The 13,732-nt window shown below is 47.4% G+C and overlaps 1 protein-coding gene across 3 annotated transcripts in view; it reads right to left on the minus strand.

The window, feature by feature from the left end:
• Positions 1 to 13,732, minus strand: part of LOC119384031 (sialin) — a 104,936-nt gene that overhangs the window by 41,574 nt on the left and 49,630 nt on the right. The gene's annotated exons all lie outside the window — the stretch shown is intronic.

Consider the following 13,732-nt stretch of genomic DNA (forward strand, 5'->3'; position numbering starts at 1 on the left):
ATCAAGACCAGTCCGCTGGAAGCGCTTGTTTGTCATTCCTTGATATGAAGTTATTTGACTGGAAGGGAAATATTGTTATGTACCCTAGTTGTAGCACGAAAGTGCAAAAAAAGTAGTTGTGCCCTAATTACATGAACAAACAGTACCTCGTTAGAAACAATGGGCCCATCATTGCAGTCCAGCATTAGCAGCTGTTGTAATCTATTCGGTGTTAAACATATCTAGATGTACGTCATATTCATCCAGCGCGATGAAATGCCAACTGAGCTAAAATAATGAATGAGGTGGCTATTTGGGCAAGTTGGTAAATATTAATCTTAACACAGCGCGCACACACCAACACAGAAGAACACTACAATTGTTTGTGTTTCAGTTTGATGCACTAGTTCTTGATGGTGTAGGTCTGCGTGATATGTTTCCTTTACCTGTTGTATTCCCATATCTGTTTCCTCTTTTGTATCACCCACCCCTGCCTAAGGCCTCATGTGAGAGGCTGGCAGTACTTCTCAAATAAATAAATAAATAAATAAATAAATAAATAAATAAATAAATAAATAAATAAATAAATAAATAAATAAAGAACCGACGACACGAGCGCTGTTTCGTCGGTTATTTCCTATTCTTTTGTGTTCGTGTGTGTGCGCTGTGTTAAGGTGACTAAAATAATGATTGCGATAAAGATTGGGAGCATTCGCCGCCTTTCGTGCGCTGCTGTTGTCGGGAGTGTACTATCAACCGAAATGTCGCTCTCGATAGCAAAATAAAGACTGCGTGTCTAACAACGCCCACTTTTGTGTCTGTAACTAAAGGAAAGCTGTTGACGACTGAAAAAGATGCAATCGCGTCGTTCTTTACACGAAGCCACATGTGCTAAGCCGAAATTCAACAGTGCTATCGCAAGAAATGTGAGGGTTCTTGGTGCAATGCGTTTTGTTTAGCTTTAACATATAGATGTTTGATAACACAAAGCAAAGAAAAACAAAAGCAGGCGGCTGTTGCTTTGTTTGTGCCTGATTAGCAGTAATTATGTCCTGCAGCGAGAACCAACTGTATAGGCCATGAACCATTTCTTTCTCAGTGACGCTTTCTGTGCGGCGTCCGATGATGTAGACGCTGTGGTCGACTTTGGCGCGGCTGCGTGTGATTTTATTCATGCGATTAAAGGGACGAATTCAGAAAACTTCTCGGCCTGTATTCACAAAACTTTCTTACGCTAAAAATTTCCCTAAGAGATAATATTTCAGCCAATCACGATGCGGGACATATGATTAGCGAAACCGGATAACCTATGGGAAAACGCACTGACGAAAGAAACATTTTGGGAATTCGGTCGCTCTTTCGTAAGTGCGTTTTCCCGTTGGTGAGCTGGCTTCGCTAATGATTAGAGACCGGATTTTAGGCAAATGCCTGTTTTGTTCCTTGCGCTCCTATCGCGCCATTTTGAGATACGAGCGTGAATTAGAGGTTAAGAAGGGCTTTTACAGTGTTCTTATAGTGCCTATAGATGCCTACTCTTGGCGTTCGTGCCTAAATGCTTACAAATGCCCATATATGCTTATTTTCAAAATTGGCGCTTACATGAAAGCTATTTAGCCTCAAAGTGTCACTCCTGGGTGCTGTTTGAGACCGTTGTTCATGTTACCGCACAACATTGACTGTTGGGAACTATGGGGTTCAACCTAGTCCTCTAGTTCAGCCAACTTCCGGAAACAACCGCTAGCAGCAGTGAAATGGGATACGTCGCCGCCGCGCTGACACGGCGCGAGTGGTTGGCGAATGCGAAACCACGAAGAACCGTCAGCGGAAAGCAGAGTAAAGAGCAGAAAGAGACAGAAACACGTGATGTGCACGCAACTTCTGTTTTGTTTGTAATTTACTTTTTAAGGTGTTTTTTCTGTTTTGTTTGTAATTTACTTTTTAAGGTGTTCACTGCGGTAGCGTAGCCAGAATTAGCTTTTTTTTTTGGGGGGGGGGGAGGTTCAACCATACTTTATGTATGTTGGTGCATGCGTTTGTATGTGTGCGTGTATATACACACGGAAGTTTTGGAGGGGGGATCGACGCCCCCCCCCCCTCCCTGCCCCCGCTGCCTGGCTACACCAGTGGTTCCCTGCCAGGGGAGAAATTGCCTCCTCGCGATTCGATCCGGCCAATTCCTCCCCTCAGGGCGATCTAGCTATCTGTTCTGCTCAGCCCTTCTCAGCAATGCCGAAAAGAGACCCAGGTGTGTGTTGATTCGACAGCCGACACTTGACTCACCCTGCAGAACACGGGGGAGACCGTGTACGTTCTGCGAACCGTGCGGGACGGCTCCATGTTCAACTGTTGGCGCCTTTTGTGCCATCATAAGCGATAACATTTTTGTTTTACTGTCGTAGATAGAGGTCGCGCACGTGTTCGTTTGAAATTATTTGCATTTATGTGACAGTTTATTGTGCCTATATTTACGATATTGGAGGCCTAAAACGTTGTGTTGCTTGTCTATTTTTGGCGCATAAAAGGAGCTTTTTTATTGCCTAAAAATCCGGCCTCTGCTAATGATATGTCCCGAATCGTGATTGGCTTAAATATTCTCGTACAAAAATTTTTAGCCTAAGATATTGCTGTGAATGCAGACCTAGATTCCTAGGAATCTTCAGCACCTAAATCGGCTTACAGTGAGATGCCTGAGCAAGTGTTTCTTACAGCAATAGAGTTTTATTCGTAAAGTGACCCGACGCTCCCCGAAGAACATTCACAATACCTTCTGTTTCCGCTAACTACCAGGGTCCACATGGTCGAAATATACGTCTGCTTCAAAATGGGACACCAGAGTTCTAACTTATGCAGCAACCAACAGGGTAAAATGAGTAAGCCGACGAAGCCCGTCTGTGGCACTTCCTCCGAGGATACGCGCAGTTCGAAGCATAGCAGCAACAAATGCGCCTGCGAAAACGGATACCGGAGGCACTCCGACGCCATAGGCACTAACTCTTAAAGCCTTTTTTTTTATGATAGGCTCCAAAGCTGTTCTATGCAGTCATGCCAGATTAGCGCATATTTCCGCAAACGCCATTCAGAGAACGTACGCCTGCCATCTTCTGCGTCTTGCGCGGTTTTACCAGTCAATTTTTTATTTGATGAACAAAACGTCGCTATTTCTGTGCTTATGCAAACGCGATCCATTTTGGAGGCCACCACCGTCATTCGAGGGATGCTGGGAGTATTGCTGTTGTCGTTCGTGTTCACTGGAGCTAGCTTTGGAGCGGGCACTTTTTCTTTTCTCGAGCCTCCTAATCCACAGAGGTTAAACGCAAGCGCGCGCAGCGGCGTAGAATAGACAATTTCCGGTGTGCGCGCTTGGCATTCTCACGTCGGCCTCCCTGAACGAGGAAGGAAACGATTTTCTTCCGGCGAGCAATCGAGACACGCGTCGTTCTTCCGGCTGCATATCGCCGACCGGCGATACAAGCTCGCGCGGTGGCAAGGATCCGTTCCTGAACGTTGCAGCTACTACGTGCACCGGCTGCGTGAAGGCGAGACGGAGAGAGAGATGCGCGCGCTGTAAGTTGAGTAGTGGAGAGGAGGAGGGAGTTGTCAGGGATGAGAAGTCACTCGTGAAGGCGTTACTCCATAGTCGACGAGGAAGAATACACTGCATGAGATGTGAGCGTGGATCCATGTTGATCGAAATAAACAGCGCGGAAAGACGACGACGAGCATATAAAAGACGGCCTGTTTGCCTTTTACCGCTGTTTATTTCGTTCATGATGGAAGAATAAATTGGCGCCGCCCCGATGTCGTCCATTCTTGTGTGCTGACGTCCGAGCACTAAAAGGTCGCACCGATCAGTACACATTCGCTAATCGAAATTTACCGTTCAAGTTGGGAGTTAAGGAGCTCCGCGCCACGGTGGTCTAGTGGTTATGGCGCTCGACAGCTAACCCGAAGGTCGCGGGATCGAATCCCGGCCGCGGCGGCTGCATTTTCGATGGAGGCGAAAGTGTTCGTGGCCCGTGTGCTTAGATTTAGGTGCAAGTTAAAGAACCCCAGGTGGTCGAAATTTCCGGAGCCCTCACAATCGTATCGGGGTTGTGGGACGTTAAACCTCAGACATTATTATTGAGAGTGAGATTCGATCGCGCGCGGCGGCAGTGGACGCGTTTCTACGGGAACCGCGGCCAACCAAAAAACAAACAAACAAAAAAAGGTTTCCGCTTGACACTGTTCAATTTCTTAGCAAAGTCTCCCCTTTTTTTATGGATAAAGTAGCCTGAAAACCTACGAACAAAAATAACGTGGTAGTGCGTCTAACCGCAACTAAAAACTTTCTATGATAGAAAATTTTTGCCTGCTTTTGCATTTTAAAGATTTAAGAAGTCGAAGCCAGTAGCCAACTAAGTGATTGCGTATAGCTCAGCGATTCGTGGGAACAGGGGAGCGAATAACGCGCATACGTTTTATTCTCGCAGACGAAACTTGCTCTGAAAGTTCAGGCATAACATGCTCTTCGACTCGGCCGCCGTCCCGTGGCTAAGCTCTCCACTCTCATTGGTGGGAGCGTATGCAACGCCTGATCACGATGACAGATGTCCTTGCTGCTAGGGTAACCGCAACTTCATCGTGTATAGTTCGTAAAGCGAGCTTCTGTGAAAAAATTCGGCAGATCCCACATACAGTGGGAATCGATGTTATGCGAAGCATGCGCGGGATGGTGACTGTAGCGTAATTTTTCACATTGAGCGAAACGTGACGGAATGACGCTACACAAATGTGATTGTGGTATACGCACATTGATGTGTTGAAGAGTTGCATATGTATTATAAAACCAGTTGTTTACAGTTGCATAACGATGCCAACAGCAACATGGATGTTACCAACACTATAGTCGGGTACAACTTTAGAAAAAAGGAGAGGCCCCGCCCATATGACCGAAGCGGGGCAGCCGATTGCCTCCGCGGCAAAGAAATAGTCCCGCTTCTTCTCCTTGAGCGGAGGCACCGGCCGTCCGGCTCGTGACGTCAGTCTAGAGCGCGCGCCCATTGGTGGAAGCGCGTGTGCATCCGCCTTTGAGGTGCAAATGCCGCTTTTTTCTAAAGTTGTACCCGACTATAGACGCGGTAAGCAGATTGTAGTGCTTATATTCTTCAATACTGGATAGCGCGAATCCGAACATGGCAAAGAAGGAACACAGATGCGCAGGACAGGCGTTACGCGCAACTAAGTTTCATTCAGGAAAGTTTCCTTGGATATATGCACAGCCGAGTTGCACGCGCAGGCGCACTGCACGTACGTTACAGTCACAATTGCAGTTGCGTTACAGTTGTTATGCTTATACTGGTCCGTTGTGACGGAGAACGCATGCACGCACGGAGAATGAACACACGCACGCACGCACGCACGCACGCACGCACGCACGCACGCACGCACGCACGCACCCGTGTGCATGTTGTGGAAGGGGTTCTTGACAGTTCTTGAACAAGGTCATCATGACCGTGATCAGTGAGCCCCAGCAGCTGGACCGGACTTGTTTCGGATCCGCTCATGATCGTGGCTACGAGGGGTCTAAGTTCCACAGCTGGTGGAAATCCTGGATGCCTCTTACGATGAAATAATATATGATGCCTCCTGTCATGGACGTGGCAGCGAGGTCTTTTGATGCCCTGTCCACATCCAAGCCATTTTTCACGCAGTATAAGGACCGGACGTTGTTGGGTCTTGATAAAGCAACGTTGAAGACACCGGTAATGATGAGAGGCCTGGTCCTCTCGACAGATTCATTGTAGGAAGCATTGATCCCGGTTTTTGCGTAATGCACGTGTCCACGTTGCGGACCACGTGAACGAGTGGATGTTAGTTGAGCGTCTTCCAGGGCTGTTCTGTCTTCAGCTTCCTCACTTTCCTTGCGTCCGCCGCGGTGGTGTAGCGGTTACGGTGCTCGGCTGCAGACCCAAAGGTCGCGGGTTCGATCCCGGCCGCGGAAGTCGAATTTCGATGTAGGCAAAATGCTAGATGCCCGTGTACTGTGCGATCTCGGTACACGTTAAAGATACCAGATGGTCAAAATTTCCCGAGCCCTTCGCTACGGTGTCTCTCATAATCATATCGTGGTTTTGGGACATAAAAAATTCGGCAGATCCCACGTACCGTGGGATCGACGGTATGCGCGGTATGGTGACTGTGGCGTAATTTTTCACATTGAGCAAAACGTTACGGAACGATGCTAGAGAAATGTGGAAGTGGCATACGTACACTCATATGTTGAAGAGTCGCATATGTATTATATAACCAGTTGTTTACATGCAGTTGCGTAACGATGCCAACAGCAGAATGGGTCTTACCAACACCAGATGCGGTAAGCTGGTATGCAGTGCTTATATGCTTCGATATTAGATAGCGTCAATCCTAACAAGACAAAGAAGGAGCACAGATGCATAGGACAGGCGTTACTTGCAACCAAGCTTTATGTAGGAAAATTTTCCTAGATATGCACACAGCCGAGTGGCACGTGCAGGAGCCCTGCACATACGTTAGTCACAGTTACAGTTGTTATGCTGATACTTGTCCGTTATAACGGAGAACGCACGCACGTTTCGCGAACCCGTGTGTATGTGTATAAGCGGTTCTCGACAGTTCTTGAACAGGGTCATCATCACCATGATCAGTGAGCACCAGCAGCTGGACCGGACTTGTTTCGGATCCGTTCATGATCGTGGCTACGAGGGGTCTAAGTGTAGTGAAGTCCGAGGAATAGTACAGGTGGTGGAAATCCTGGATGCCTCTTACGATGAAATGATCTATGATGCCTCCTGTCGTGGATGTGGCAGCGAGGTCTTTTGATGCACTGTCCACATCCAAGCAGTCTTCCACGCAGTAGAAAAACCAGGCGTTGTTGGGTCTTGATAAATCGATGTTGAAGTCGCCCGTAATGACGAGAGGCCTGGTTCTTTGGGCAGATTTATTATATGAGGCATTGATCCCGGTTTTTGCGTAATCCACGTGGTCCACGTTGCGGACCACGAGGACGAGTGGATGGTAGTTGAGCGTCTTCCAGGAGCGTTCTGTCTTCAGCTTACTCGCTTTAGTTGCGTCAGCCGCGGTGGTGTAGCGTTTACGGTGCGCGGCTGCTGACTCGAAGGTCGCGGTTTCGATCTCGGCCGTGGCCGGTCGAATTTCGATGGAGGCAAAATGCTAGTTGCCCGTTTACTGTGCGATCTCGGTACACGTTAAAGAATACCAGATGGTCAAAATTTCCGGAGCCCACCGCTACGGCGTGTCTCATAATCATATCATGGTTTGGGGCATAAAACACCGAGAATTATTATCACTTTCCTTGCGTGTCTATGTGTTCGTCTTCGCGGTTACTGTGTTGGTTGACACTCTGTATCACCTGTGGCACATACCCACATAACATCAACTTTGGTATGCGGGTGTGTGTCACACGTGACTGAGAGAAAGGGTTTGATGACGTACGCGACAGGTATTTTTGCGTTATTCATGTCATGACCAGTGAATCGTGTTCGTCATGCACTTATCCCTTGCTATGCCAGTTTTGGAATATTACAAGTTATGGAGACGACCAGGAGAGCGCCCAGACGTAGGCGGCTAGATAGATAGATAGATAGATAGATAGATAGATAGATAGATAGATAGATAGATAGATAGATAGATAGATAGATAGATAGATAGATAGATAGATAGATAGATAGATAGATAGATAGATAGATAGATAGATAGATAGATAGATAGAAACGGTCAAAGTGCCTGAGGTTCGCTAAGAAGTGCTTCTGATTTAAAACCCAACAAATATTATTATCACTTTCCTTGCGTGTCAATGTGTGTGTGTTCGCGGTTACTGTGTTGGTTGAGACTCTGTATCACCTGTTGCACATACCCGCAAAGCATGAACCCTGGTGTGCGGGTGTGTGACACACGTGACTGAAAGAAAGAGTATCATGACGTACGCGACAGGTATTTTGCGTTATTCATGTCATGACCAGTGGATCGTGTTCGTCATACACTGATCCCCTGCTATGCCAATATTGGTATACTACAAGTTACAAGAGCGCCCAGATGTAGGCGGCTAGATAGATAGATAGATACGTAGATAGAAATGGCCAAAGTGCCTGAGGTTCGCTAAGAAATGCTTCGCATTAAAAAAAAATAATTAACCGCACCTTAATGTTCCATTTAAGCGCCATGTTTGGCGCTTACATGACAGCACATGGCGCTCGCCTGGAGCGTTTGGCTCACTTCCCTGGCTCATACTCGCATATCCAATGCGGGCATAATCCTTTCTTTCTTTCTTTCTAAGCACGACACAATACCGCGACCTCAAATTACCATTTCATTAATTTTCAATTATTCCTGACATTTAATCAGCTATATTTGAAACAACCACGTCACGACCATCACGTGACACTACTTCAAACTTAACTTATGCTCTGATATCATATCTATGGTGAACCTTCGCTACAATCACACCGTCATATGGTTTTACTTTTGGAAAATTTTAGTCACAAACACCAGAAGTAGGTCACCGGAGGAGAATGCGCAAGAAATAACAGTACGGCTCGGTGCTCGCGCCACAAAAGCCTTCCGCGTAGAGAGTCCTGCATGCGTCTCAAATGAAGTTACTCGGCGAACAATGATGCTGAATACTTCATTACAGCGTCCTTTGCAGCTCCTGTTATATTTAAGCAAAACCTGCTATTATACAGCCCTGGGGCAATGTCTTGAGCTTGTAATACGTACATCATAATTTGCGTTCTTCGTATTTAATTATAGTTAACGGCTCTTACAAACGTAGCATGGTTATATAGTGCAAAAGACGGATGCTCACTTACGGTATTTATTTATAAAGTTTTTGCGTTATGAGCTTGGCTGTTCTCTGGGAACAGACGTTTATACGCATCCCTAAAACACCGTGTATAACAATTTCTGTGAGGTTTATCCTGGCTCCTCCAAGGCGCCGGTACCACCACATGGCGCCAACGTCTGCTGTGGCATCATCTCAATAAATAACCTTTTTTTAATGATGAGGGGTCATAGGTAGGAAATGTCGCAAATGTGGGATCAGTATTCACCGAGGTAACCACAAGTCACGTTTTGCGCGTAGCCTTTTTTGTTGGGCATCTTAAGGCACCAAGAAAAATCACCACGAAATATTGTCACACATTGTGATAGGGGCGTAAACAAACCTCGGTTACTACAGGTCAGCCAAGCATGTACGACGAACTAAAGAAGTAAACAGCTAGTAACTGATAATTAATCATCATTTAATGGCCTTGTCACCAGCTCCCCCAAAACTATGGTGTAACGTGGTCGAAATAAATATTGTTAGGAAAGCTCGTGAATTGAATTGAGGTGAAATCAACCCATATTTGCGGTTATAACGGCCGAAAGCCGAGCTTATCCAGCAATAAAGTAACCAATTTTAGCCAATACTAGCGATCCTTTAGCAAACCTTAAGCAGCCCTAACGAGTGCTCGTAGTAGGAAGGTTATTACGGCAGTTGAAGTCACGGGACAGCGCGATGCTGTCATACAGCACTGCTTTCGTGATCGGGCCATATTTTTCGTCAGAGATGAGGGGCGATTGCGCCCCGTTTCATATTGCGGCTGCCGAGGAATATAATACTAATAATATCTGGGGTTTAACGTCCCAAAACCACGATGTGATTATGAGAGACGCCGTAGTGGAGGGCTCCGGAAATTTCGACCACCTGGGGTTCTTTAACGTGCACCTAAATCTAAGTTCACGGGCCTCAACCATTTTCACCTCCATCGAAAATGCAGCCGCCGCGGCCGGGATTCGATTCCGCGACCTTCGGGTGAGCAGTCGAGCGCCATAACCACTAGACCACCGTGGCGGAGCTGCGGCTGCTGAGGAAGATATGGCCGTAGATGTAGATGTAGTACCCAAAATTTTGGCTCACACTCATCCTGGGGGATGGGCAAAGAATCGGGTAACTTAGCTAAAATATTTCAAATACAGAAAAGAGAGAAAACACAACAGTTCATGTCTTAATCGCTACGGAACGAACGGCGCTTCTGCCTTCTGCACAGGACATCCTTTCGCGCCATTTTGTGGCGGTTAATCTTTCTCCAGCTTTGCCTTGCCTTTCTCCGTTATACCGAGAGGCACACAGTTTGATATATTCGAGGTGATACTAAGGGGAAAGCCTTATATGCCTCTTGAAGCGGAAAAAGGGACAGTCTGCGACAACACGCATGATGCCGAAAATCAAACAAAAGAAAAATAAAAAACCCAGAGCCACCCGCGCGCCTCGTGGCTTCATGCATGCGAGCTGCGCGTCAACTTCTTTCACTTCGTCTTTGTGGCCTGCTCATGAATAAAAAAGAAGAAGAAGAAGAAGAAGAAGAAGAAGAAGAAGAAGCGGCGTTTGCGTGACGCTTATTTCGTCTTTGCGAAAGCGCGAAATAAAGGCGATAAAGGCAAATACGAGAAAGACGGTCCCCTGCACAAGGCTTTCGCCTTCGAGTCGTCTTAGGCAAATGCTTAAGCAACCTTGTGACTTTTTATTACGCTGTTGACACGAATTAAAAGGTGTGTCCTTCTGCAAGAGGTGATCATAAAAAGTACAGTGAATGAAAATTGTGATTTCTATATTTGTAAACTGTTCATCCGCAACACTGACACAGCCACTCTTGCCATTCTTATCAAGGCCATAAAAAAAAAAACGAAATGTAGTTGACGACGCGGCCTCGCAGTTCTTGCCCAACTTCGGTTTGACTTTAAAGGGGCCCTGCGACGCTTTTGCGACTGTCTTGTTTAGCGCTGGTATGAGTGTAGCAATGAATGCCAAGACGAACGCAAAAAGAACTACGAAAATTGGTGCACGAAAACTGATTAATTTTATGAGTATTCAAACTTCAAAACTCGAGCAGACGACGACAAGAAACGTTCCCTTTCGCATTTCACTCTCCCGCTGACGTCAAAGGAAGGAAAGATGGAAGGAAGGAAGGAAGAAAGGAAGGAAGGAAGAAACAAGCGGAAAGACAAAGAGGATAGCCAGTTCTTAAACCGGCTGGCTACCCTGTGCTGGGGGAAGGGATAAGGGGCATAAAAGATGATGGAAGAGAGATGTTACAAAAAAAGGAGAGCAAGAAAAGGAAAAAGAACAAGAGAGAGGGGAAAAAAGGAAAAGAGAATATGACACTACTTAGAGTCTGTCTCTAAGACCAGTTGTCCGCAAGAAGCGCAATAATGCCTTTAAAGCTTTCTGTGCTGACGATGGACTCGGCCAGGGTCCCAAAACCCTTTGTTCCGAGAAAGGGCGATTGTCAAGTTTATCTAGCGCATTAGAAAGTTCTTGGGGACACTCACACAGAAGATGGGAGATGGTTTCTTCGCAGCTGCAGCAATTACATGTAGAGTTGTTGGCCATTCCAATCAGACAGGAGTAGGCATTCGTGAATGCCACGCCAAGCCGCAGGCGGCACAGAAGCGTCTCCTCAGCTCGCGATATTCCTGACGGAAGACGGAGCTGGAGATTGGGATCCAAGCTGTGTAGACGAGCGTTGGTGAATTCCGCCGAGTTCCACTGGGCAAGTGTGAGTTCACGTGCCAGCGAACGGAGTCTTGTAGCTGCGTCGGTTCTGGAGAACGGTATATCTGCGTAGTGGTCACTGTCATGTGCAGATCGGGCGGCCTCATCCGCACGGTCGTTACCGTATATACCACAATGACCCGGTATCCACTGGTACGCTATGTTGTGTTGTTTCTCAACTGCATGGTGGTGAAGGAGCCTTATAGCAGCGACTAACTGCTCATTAGGTCCATAACTAAATGGCGACATAAGACATTGAAAAGCCGCCTTGGAGTCAGACAAGATGGACCAAGCTTGCGAAGGTTCTTCAATTAAAAATCCTAGTGCTGCACGGATGGCGGCGAGTTCTGCGGCCGTTGATGATGTCAAATGCGATGTTTTGAATTTTATGGTGATTGACATCGCGGGAATAAATACTGCCCCTGCTGAGCATGCAGAAGAGACAGAACCGTCCGTGTAAATGTGAAGGCGTCCGCTGTGTTCCTCATGAAGGTACAGTAGTGTGGCTTGTTGTAGGGCTAAATATGACGACTGTTTCTTCTTTTGGATTCCGGGAATGGTGAGAAGGGCTTCGAGTGGGTGTAGGCACCACAATGGTAACGGCGGTCTTTCTGCATGCGCGAAGTTCGAGGGAATCACTGCTCGATGTGATGCTACAGTACCGCTGAACGCAGAGTGCGGCTTAGATGTAGAAAGTGAGGCGAGGTGGAGCGACGGAATCCGAGCGAAATGTCTGATGTGCATTCTCAAAGCATCGACGCGTATGTATGTAGTGATTGGATGGTCACGCGCGCTGACGAGAGTCGCTGCTGTAGATGTGCATCTCGGAAGGCCAAGGCATATTTTCAGTGCTTGAGCTTGAAGCGACTGGAGGGCACGTACGTTCGTTCTTCGGGTTTTACAAAGCACAGGTAGGCTGTAGCACATGAAACCGAGGAACAGAACGGTATAAAGTTGAAGCATCGCTCGCACAGATGCACCCCACGATTTTCCAGCACGAAACCTTAGGACGTGGGTGATCATGGTCAGTTTCTTCTTCATGTAGGCGATGTGAGGGCTCCAGGACAGGTCACGATCGATTATGAACCCCAGTAAGCGGTGGGTCTTCTCATAAGTGATGTCATGGCCATTGATTTTAATTACATACGGGCCCATACGGGCGCGTGAAGACAACAAGTGAGCACTTTTCTGATGACAGCTCCAGCCCCTGTCCTTGAAGGTACTTTGTCGTCAGTGTAGCCGCTCTCTGAAGCCTGGCACGTACGTGGAGACGCGTCACCCCCGAAGCCCAGATGCAGATGTCATCTGCATATATGAATAGATGAAGAGACCGTGGAAATGCGTCAACCAATCACTGCGCGCCTCTTATAGAGGCATACCGGAAGTCTTGCCTCATGGTGGCCTTCACACAGTGCCTTGCAACCGCTCTTTTTGACGCCGTTGCAACCATGGCTGCGACGACCCACGTGCGTCGCCTAGCAGACGGTCCTATGGTTTGTCGTGTAGTGCACACAATGAGTCTGTATGATCTAACAAACCTTGAACGCGAGATTTTGGGACGTAGCAATGCCCTGCATGTAGTGGCGTATGCGGACCCGCCATCGTAAATTAAAGCGTCGCTTAGCCCCGCGCAACGCGACGATGGCTCCGAGTATTTCACAAACACCAGAAGTAGGTCATCACTAGAATAAGTCTTCTAGTGCACTATAGCTCCGAGGGCACCGACGAAACGCTACCGCCCGATGACGCGGAAGGCGTCAGTTGGTAAGCGTTTAGAATTTTTCTTTTTTCGTTGACAGTATTGTGCCGAACTGAGCGTTGCGTGTTTCCCTGTTGCCGATGTGGCCGATATCGCCCAATGCCGCAAAAGGCAAAACGCGGAAGATAATCGTTTGATTAATAATAATAATATCTGGGGTTTAACGTCCCAAAACCACGATATGATTATGAGAGACGCCGTAGTGGAGGGCTCCGGAAATTTCGACCACCTGGGGTTCTTTAACGTGCACCTAAATCTAGGTACACGGGCCTCAAACATTTTCGCCTCCATCGAAAATGCAGCCGCCGCGGCCAAGATTCGATCCCGCGACCTTCGGGTCAGCAGTCGAGCGCCATAACCACTACACCACCATGGCGGGGCAATCGTTTGATTACCATTTCGACCTAGAGTGCCTCGGTGCG

This window comes from Rhipicephalus sanguineus, chromosome 2, assembly GCF_013339695.2.
Source record: "Rhipicephalus sanguineus isolate Rsan-2018 chromosome 2, BIME_Rsan_1.4, whole genome shotgun sequence".
NCBI lineage: Eukaryota > Metazoa > Arthropoda > Arachnida > Ixodida > Ixodidae > Rhipicephalus > Rhipicephalus sanguineus.